Source organism: Apus apus, chromosome 1, assembly GCF_020740795.1.
Source record: "Apus apus isolate bApuApu2 chromosome 1, bApuApu2.pri.cur, whole genome shotgun sequence".
Lineage (NCBI taxonomy): Eukaryota > Metazoa > Chordata > Aves > Apodiformes > Apodidae > Apus > Apus apus.
Window position 1 is genome coordinate 99,234,417 of NC_067282.1, and position 9,122 is coordinate 99,243,538.

Consider the following 9,122-nt stretch of genomic DNA (forward strand, 5'->3'; position numbering starts at 1 on the left):
ATCCCCCCCGCCCCGCCCCCCCCCCGCGGGGCAGCCCGGCCCGGCCCGGCCCGGCGCGGGGAGCGCTCCCGCCACCGGCGCCGCGGGGCGGGGAGGCCGCCCAACGGCCCCCGGCCCCGCCCAACGGCCCCCTGCGCCGCCCGCCCGGCGGCTCCGCGCGCGCGGGAGGGAAACTGAGGCAGGAGGGGCGGGGGGGGGGCGGGGTGAGGGGATGTGCGGGTGCTTGTGCGTGTTGTGCCTAAGTCACAAACACTCCGGAGCCCCCAGCTAGAATCCCTGCAGTGTGTTTCGTGCCGTATGGAAGCCCTTTTTGCCAAGGATTTGTTGCAGGTGGGCTTAGACCCTGCACCTCGCTGCGTGCAGCTCCTCTCGCCTCTCCAGAGATATAGATAGATAGATAGATAGATAGATAGACAGACAGACAGACAGACACATGTATATGTATATATATATATATGTATTTTGCCGTTGTTGGCTCTTTTGGTGATTTGGTAGACTTGCTAATCCGCTTGGTTTTTAAATAGTTGTTTGTTGTTGTTTTCTGGGTTGGTTTTGTTGGTTTGGGGTTTTTTTGTTTGTTTGTTTTTTTGTTTTTTCACGCGCAGACTCGTGCCTCTTCCGTCCTGACCGAAGAGCGTGGCGGTGTGATGCGCCGGCACGAAGAACAAAACGAGCTGCTTGCTTTCCCTGCTCAGGTTTGTTGCAGGCAGCTGCCCTGGCACGGTGGGGCCCAGGGCGGTCATGGGCACAAACCAGGAAAGCAGTTGGATCTGGTGACATAAACCAGTTTACGCAGTGATACTGGCAGTGCTGCCGGTGAAGCACGTGTGAAGCTGACCTGAGCTCGCCCATTTAGCAAGGCCCTCCTAACTTTTTTCCATATGTACCAATTTATTTCTCAGCCAAGCAGAAACAAACTGGCCTCAAATAATTGTTTTCTCATCAACGCTTCTGCAGAAGGGCCTGTGACACAGAGAACCTCCACACTGGAATTACCCGGCTGAAAGAATTGCATTCGTTAAGGTGTGCACGCACACACGCACCCACCCACACACACGTATATTTAGGTATTTATTGTAGATATTTTCAGTTTCTCAGTTTCACTGATGAAAGTGCAGCCACTAGAACTGAGCCCACATAGCAGCTTGTAGAATAATGGCCCCAGACAGCAGTTATTCTCTGTAGGTCTTCCCTTAAGCAGATTTAAGAAAATTTTGAACATAATTCTCAAAGTTCTGTGCGTTGCAGGAACAGAAGACTGTATTTCATGATTCAGTGTTATTGACTTGATGTCATTAAAGTTGTATGGATGCCTTAATTCCTTGAAAATCAGATTTTTCTTGATTCTAAAGAGATCTAGGCAAGGACTTCATGCTGTTAGGGTCATTTGGGGTTTCAGTTATTTCTAAGTGGGTTAATTGTGTCAATTGTACTTCACTATTATTTGAATACTTTCTTGTTCTTCAATAATAGTTTGTTTATTTGGGGTTTCAGTTATTTCTATGTGGGTTGTGTCAATTGTACTTCACTATTATTTGAGTACTTTCTTGTTCTTCAATAATAGTCTGTTGATGAACATTTTTTTCAAACATTTCTAATTTTAAATGCGTTGATGGAGCACTTAGATTGATATATTTTTCACCTACGTTTGTGGTTGGAGCTGTTATTACCAGATTTGTTGAGTATAAGTTTTATTTTTTATTCAGAGTATCCAAGTGCTAATCAGGTTAACTTTTGATCCTACTTGCCAGCAAGCTTAATCACTGGATTTTTGTTAAAAATTGAACCCTTGCAAAATGTAGAATGTAAAGCAAACTATTTTAAAAATACGGATGATTCTACATGGACTTGGTGAGAAAATTTATGTGTAAAAACTATTTTTTGTGAGGCAAATATTGTACTGTAGGCCCAAGCTGTATGCCACAAATAGTTTGTGCTTTTTAATGGTAACATTTGTTAGATTTTCAATATGAAAGTATTTAGAATTAAGTCATATCCCAGAGCTAGGCTTTTTCTAGATCTGTAATTTCAAAATTTTGTATTTATAGACCCCTAAGCAATTTTCAGTGAAGGTTTGAACCTTGTGTGATTGATTTTTAAATTAATGACATCAGGTTATTTTCTTTTAGAGAGCTTTAGAAGTTTCTCAGATACCCTCAGGCACTCCTGTATTAGCAGCTGACAAAGAGTTTTGCAGAGAAAGTCTTGGTTTTGGAGAAGGAAGGAGGTTAAAAAACGAATGCATCTGAGAAGGAATTTCTTGAAGTCTAATTTTGCCTCACTTCAGTGGAGGAACCTGCACTTAAAAAGAAATCTTACTTTTCATAGTTAAAACCCGTCCCTTAACCTTGTGATGGAAGTATGGATACTTGTCAGTATTCATAGAGACAACCAGGCAGCAAGATACACAATGAGAATATTGCAAAATTTGTGGCATTTCCATAACGAGTGTGCAGAAGGAACACAGCCAAGACTCTGAAGTTTTCATTGTCTTATCAGGAAAATAGCTATAATACAGTATAATGTAAAACTATCTTCATTCCTGGTATTGCAGTTACTGAGTGCCAAGGTGACTTGCTGAAAAGCTGTGTCTATGTTTCTTTGTTTCATCAAATAGTGCCAGAAATATTATTTCTAGATGGTATTTTCTGGTTTGTGCAGCCAAACAACTATTTTTTTGTTTGTTCATATACTATACCTGAGGGTGCTGTTGTGTCACTAAGTTTTTTCATGTTAACATGCTGGTCCTGAGACTACAGAGTGCACCTTCTGAGGAGACTGTGCAATTTATAACAGATTTAAATTTATTCTCATGCCTTTCTGTGCACTTTAAAGACGCAATTTGAGATGAGGAACTGAAACTTGCTTTCAGGCTGTGAATACAGTAATACTGTCCTGTAATAACTGTGCATCAACTTTTGCACTTCTGTGGCCTGTGTGGTCTTACTTATGCCATCTCTGTACTGATTTATTCATTACTGAGTAGAAAGTTCAAGTGGCATACGAAAAATAACCAAGACACCAAATTATTGATGACTTTATGTTAATACTACTGGCTGAATTTATTGTTGTCAGTTCTGTACTCTGTAATTATATTCTTTGCATGATGAGTTCAGACTCAAGACAGAATGGGCATTTATTTACTAAATGTTGCTTTACAGTTCTGAAGTATAGCAAGAGTGTGCTGGAAGAGGCTTGTTTGCCTGGCCTGCTTCTGTGTGAATTTGATGCTCTTCCCCTCAGGTCCCTGTGGCAGTTCATTATATATGAGCCAATTATATGTGGACAACAGAGAGGCTGATTGCCTCTCTAGTACAAACATCTTGCTTGAGGCCTAACTGCCTGTCATGTGTTACGTTCTAGGGATTTGGTAGATGCATGTGTTTTCATAGTGCTATTTATACATGTAATTTTGAATGCTGAATGTGAAGAGGTAAAATTTGCCCATGCCATTGCACAGTGGGCTTCTCCTCCCTCAAATATACAAACATTACTCTCTCCAGTGTCATTCTGTTAGTTATGCTGGCAGAGATCAGAGCTCTAGACCACCCATGGCCAGTGCAACTACAGTACTTACTGGAGACCCACAGGATAAGTGTTTATGGTTGAAAACAACTGTGTTGGTAAAATCACACATGAGCTGCACTGCTCTAGTTGCCAGACTCTTCAGGTAGTGTGATGATTTCTTATGGCATCTCCCTCAATGTTGTCATGGGACTTCTTGGGGAAAAAAACCTCAAGTCTCTTGAGTATCAGACATTTTTCTGCACGCATTAGGGAGCTAAACAGAATCATAGCAGAAAGGATGAGGATAGGCAGACAAATCTGTCTTTAAACTTTTTTATTTTTGTACTTTGTATGTCTGAATTATTATTGTTTGTACAGCACATATGAGAAGACATTTCACTGGCTATGATATTTGATGGCTCAGGACTGGAGAGATCGTAGTTTGATGTTGGCCCCTAGGTCAGAATTGGCTTTAAAGTTATACAGGTATATTTTGACATTGGTTTAGAAGATGGTGGCACTTATCAGATGGATAATTCAAACACAGAAAACAGTAAGACTCTCAGAGCAGCATAGAAGGGACCCTGTTGTGTTTCATTGTATATGGCAGTTCTTTCTCAAGGCACCCTCCTAAGGTCTCCTCCGATTTCCAAAGTAGCACAAAGTAGTATTAAAGTTGTCTTTAAATACAAAAGGGAAGTTCCCTGTTGGACAGGACCTGGTGAAAACAGGTGAAAACTTTTCCCTTTGTATATGAACAATCGAGGTAGTCAAAGTGGGAAAAAGCAGGGATTGCCATGCTGCCAGGGTGGCATGTGAAGGAATTACTGCGGGAACCTGACACACAGGGGAAGTTAGTTCAGCATTTTCCAGGCTAGACAAGAGGGTAGGTTTGAATGATTTAGAGCTAGTCTTAACTACTGACATACATAGTTGAGGAATCTGACCCCTGAAGTCTTGTCAGTGGACTTTGGAGTTCCTGAAGGGCCATATTTCTTCCCAGGAATCTGCAGAAACGTGTGATGTGGAACAGAAATTCTGTCCTCTCTCCCAGGCTGCTCAGCTGCCTGGATACGTTTGGGGTTTTTTTCCCCTTCAGCTGAACTTTTTTTTCATTTAAATTAGGGTTGTAACAGTTCTGTGAATATATGCTGGCTCTCTGCATTGGAAACTTTTTCTCCATTGCTTCAGAACTGATGCAGACTTACATTTGCAATGAGAATTAGTTTATGATTTCATGTTATTTATTAGTACAATATTGACCTGGAAGAGAGAAACTGAGAGGGAAACACAACAGACTTGACATCTTATTTTTAAAAGTTGATAAATTGATCTTTAGATTATGTTTTATCCTTAATTGACGCTGTCAGTCTCGGAGACTGGCTGGCATATGAGGTACTTTGGGATGTTGCCTACATTTTCTGTCTGAGACCTGCAGAAGGGCAGACCTGTCCATGTCAAATTATAACTTGTAATAGATGAGTTCTCTTCTCTACCTGGATCACTATAGTAACCAACACTGTATTGTGGTTTCTGTTGGCCATTTTTGAAAGATTGTATCTGGAATTATTTTCCTGTTAAAGCTAAAATGAAACGTTTTCTTCCTTTAAATGTTTCAGCATTCTCTCTATTTTAGGTCAGATGATTCATCTCTGCATTACTGCTTCTGCATTTCCATTACCTTAATTGGGTCTTTCTGAGGTATTACAGTCTATGTGAAATTGACAAATGCTATTTCTAGCAACATACAGCTTCCTGCCTTCCTTCCTGCCTGCCTTCCTTCCTGCCTGCCTGCCTGCCTGCCTGCCTTCCTGCCTGCCTGCCTTCCTGCCTGCCTGCCTTCCTGCCTGCCTGCCTTCCTGTCTGCCTGCCTTCCTTCCTGCCTGCCTTCCTTCCTGCCTGCCTTCCTGTCTGCCTGCCTTCCTGTCTGCCTGCCTTCCTGCCTGCCTGCCTTCCTGCCTGCCTTCCTGCCTGCCTTCCTTCCTTCCTGCCTGCCTTCCTTCCTGCCTGCCTGCCTGCCTGCCTTCCTGCCTGCCTTCCTTCCTTCCTTCCTGCCTGCCTTCCTTCCTGCCTGCCTTCCTGCCTGCCTTCCTGCCTGCCTGCCTGCCTTCCTGCCTGCCTTCCTGCCTGCCTTCCTGCCTTCCTCCCTGCATCCCTCCCTCCCTGCCTGCCTTCCTCCCTGCATCCCTCCCTCCCTGCATCCCTCCCTCCCTGCCTGCCTCCCTCCCTGCCTGCCTCCCTCCCTGCCTGCCTCCCTCCCTGCCTGCCTTCCCGCCTGCCTGCCTTCCCGCCTGCCTGCCTTCCCGCCTGCCTGCCTGCCTTCCCTCCTGCCTGCCCACCTTCTGTCCCCTGCCTCTTCTCTGCTTCCCCTCCTCACCTTCCTCAGTCCAAGTTGGTTTCTTTATTCTTGCACTACAGCTTTTCAGCAAGTAAGCTGGAGGCTTTCACTCACTCTGCTGCTAAAACCTGACTTGTTTTCTTTAGCCATGTTAGCTAAGAGGAAACCTCTCCTGACTTTTCATGCTGTTTTAAGGTACAACCTGGTATCTACAAAAAACCTTGCAGGCAGAGGGTGTCACACATTTGCCGAATACTTCAGATATTACGTGAGCAGTTTGCTACTCATTTTTCTAGCGGCGGGCCACAGCACAGAAAGGATGACATGATTGCTTTCCTTCCTAACGTGACCTTTTCCCACCAAGGTGTGCCTTCAGCCATCAAGAGTAGCCCTCAAGTGCACACCAACACAGAGGACAGCAGTTGATTCTGTGCACAGTATTAAAAACTGGACTCAGCCTAACTGCATCTCTGTGTGTCAGTTGGCTGCAGCTGGTGGCTATGGAGAGGCAGTTGCAAGCATTGTAGTTAACCATAATTAACAGATTACCTCTTGCCAACTAAGCTGAAAATCTGTCTGGAAGTGTGGTTTTAGGCAGTAGTGAACATAAAACCCCAAACAACCAGCAATAAAAAGGGTGTTTATTAAGATATTTAATATTTCAAAATTCCATCTATGATGTCAGATTGTTAATAGATTTGTGTTCAAAGATGGTGTATGCATTTACATTTTAAAGGAAGCATTTGAAAATTAAGTAATTTTTCACTACTACTAACACAGAACTCTCTCAGATTTTAGAATTCTGAAGTTAAAGAGGACTATTACAATCATACAATACACCTCTAGATGTAAATTGGGCATAAACCCTTTAATACTGCACTGATTTTATAGCTTCTGGTAGGGCTTTGCCTTTTCTGTTTGTCTGCAAGATTAGAACCTTTCAGAAGTATCTTCTCTCCAATTTTAAATAAATAAATAAATAAATAGAATGTCAAGGAGCATTTTCTCTGAAAATGTGTTAAGCAAAAAAGGTAATTATTAATACAATAGCAAAAACCCTGACAAGTTTCTAAGACTGAAAGCTGTAACTTCAAGAAAGCAGAAAAAGGCAGGATTATTTTAGCAGCAAGGATTATTAACCACTGGAAAAATTTGCTGAGGGTGACGGTGACTTTTCTGTCACTAAGACTGGCTTCCTGTCTGATGGAGGCTGTGCCACAGCCCATGCGTGTGCCCAGCACACTCCCAGAGGTGTGGTGGTGTATCTGGAGCTGATGGGAAAGTTTCTGCAGCACTCGGAACTGTCTCCTGAATGGTGCAGCCTGATGGGTGATGTTGAGTGGACATAACCAAACTCTTAAATCCTGCTAAACTGCATGCTGGTTTGTCACTCGGTAGCTACAGATTTTAGTGAAGTGAAGAGACTGATCTCTGTTTTTTCAATCTGCTGAAATTTCTGGACATCTGTTTAGCTGCAAATATGGGCTTGTTGGAATAGAACCTAGGCAAAACTTTGCATTCTGTCACTAACAGATGACCTAAAAATAATAAATTCGGGGCATTTTCTCAAGATACAGCAATCGTTTCCTGTTGCCTGGCAGTATCTCCGGCACTGAATACAGAACTGGGAATTTTTTTTATGATGCTGTGCAGAAAAATTTGTTTACAGTTTTCCACTGCGATTCCCCCAAGAGGAAGAACCCATGGCTCATGCAGAGAGAACAAACATTAGTGACGCCTTCTTTTCATCTTGGCAAATTTATGACCAAGTTTCTGTTCCTCTTTCTCTATTTCCATAAATGCTGAAAGACACTCTTGTATTTTCTTATTCATCCCACTTATTTTCAGTGTGAATTAGCTTGAACTTAATCTAAATAGCTTATTATAATATAATTTAAATTTTACTTTATTTTTAAGTACGCTTTTTAAATAATCCTGTCTTCATATGGCATGCAAAAATATTTTTCCTTTTCTTCAAGAATGACTAAGAATTTTTATAATTTATCTCCAGATTACATTTTATTACCCATACAGTAATTTGATTTAAAGGGAACATCATAAACCCATGATGTCCTGTGCTTGATAGAAGAGTGTGAAGACCCTAATTTCATACTGTGCTTCAGACAAGTAATGTGCCGCATACCCCCAGGACAACTATACTTACTATCACTTGTAGGACTGGGATATTTTTGTCGGTGAATTCAACCCCTATCAGTAAAAAGGACAAGTGGAATGTCCTTTTTCTCCTGGAATATACTGATAAGAGGAAGACTAAAACCTTCATGGTTTCTTGGTCTGGGATAAGTTTTTCCTGTGAGCTGGAGTACACCCAGTATATGCCTTCAATCTACCTATTTGGGGGAATACATTGATACCAGAAATAGGCTTGTATAAACTGACTCCGTGAAGAGGGTCATGAAGTAAATCGTGCAGAGTCATTCAGACGACAGCCACAGTGGACCTGTTACCCTATTAGAAAACAAATGCATGCTAAAATCAACAGTTTAAAATGTATTTTCTTCTCACCATGGGTATTTTAAAATTTGGTCAATCCCTCTGATAACAGTAAGTCCCCAAATCTCCTTTTAGGGTAAATTCTGTTTGAGAGGATCCTGCAGTTGATGGGAGAGCTGATCAAAATTAGGCTTAGTGATGAGCTCAACTGAGTGAGATTTTGTTCTTGTTTTTCTTTTGTTTACATGGTAACTGTCTCTTTCCTTTTCTCATACAAATAAATGTCGAGTAGCATAGCTGAGATGTGCTGCCTTTTATTTGGCAGAAGAAGTTGCTAATAATTACATCACTTGAACACTGAAATTTGAAGTAAAGGTTTTTTAATGGAAAAATATTAATATGCTACAGTACGAACTTTGTGGCATATTAAGACCACCCTGTCACACCGACCTCCTAAAAATAAGTAATCCTTTTGTTTTTATAGGAAAGATGATGAAGTTGCATAAATCATCAAAATTCACTGGTTTAGACACAGATATTTTTTTAAATGGTTTTAAACACAATCTCAGCAACAGCTTCTTTTCATAGTGCAGGAAAGTAATTCAGACATCAAACTGATCCCAAGTTAGTTCATCAAATATGTCTTGAAGAAAACAGATTTTAAACTGATCCTTAAACATGCAAAACCAAAATATGTGTCATTTGTTTTCATAGCAGCTAATTGCATAATGTGATGTAGCTTGAATGCAGGGAACTGGAAAGAATAAACAAGTTAATAAGGTGCTGTGGGACTTGCCTTTATGGTGTGCATGCAAAGACTTGT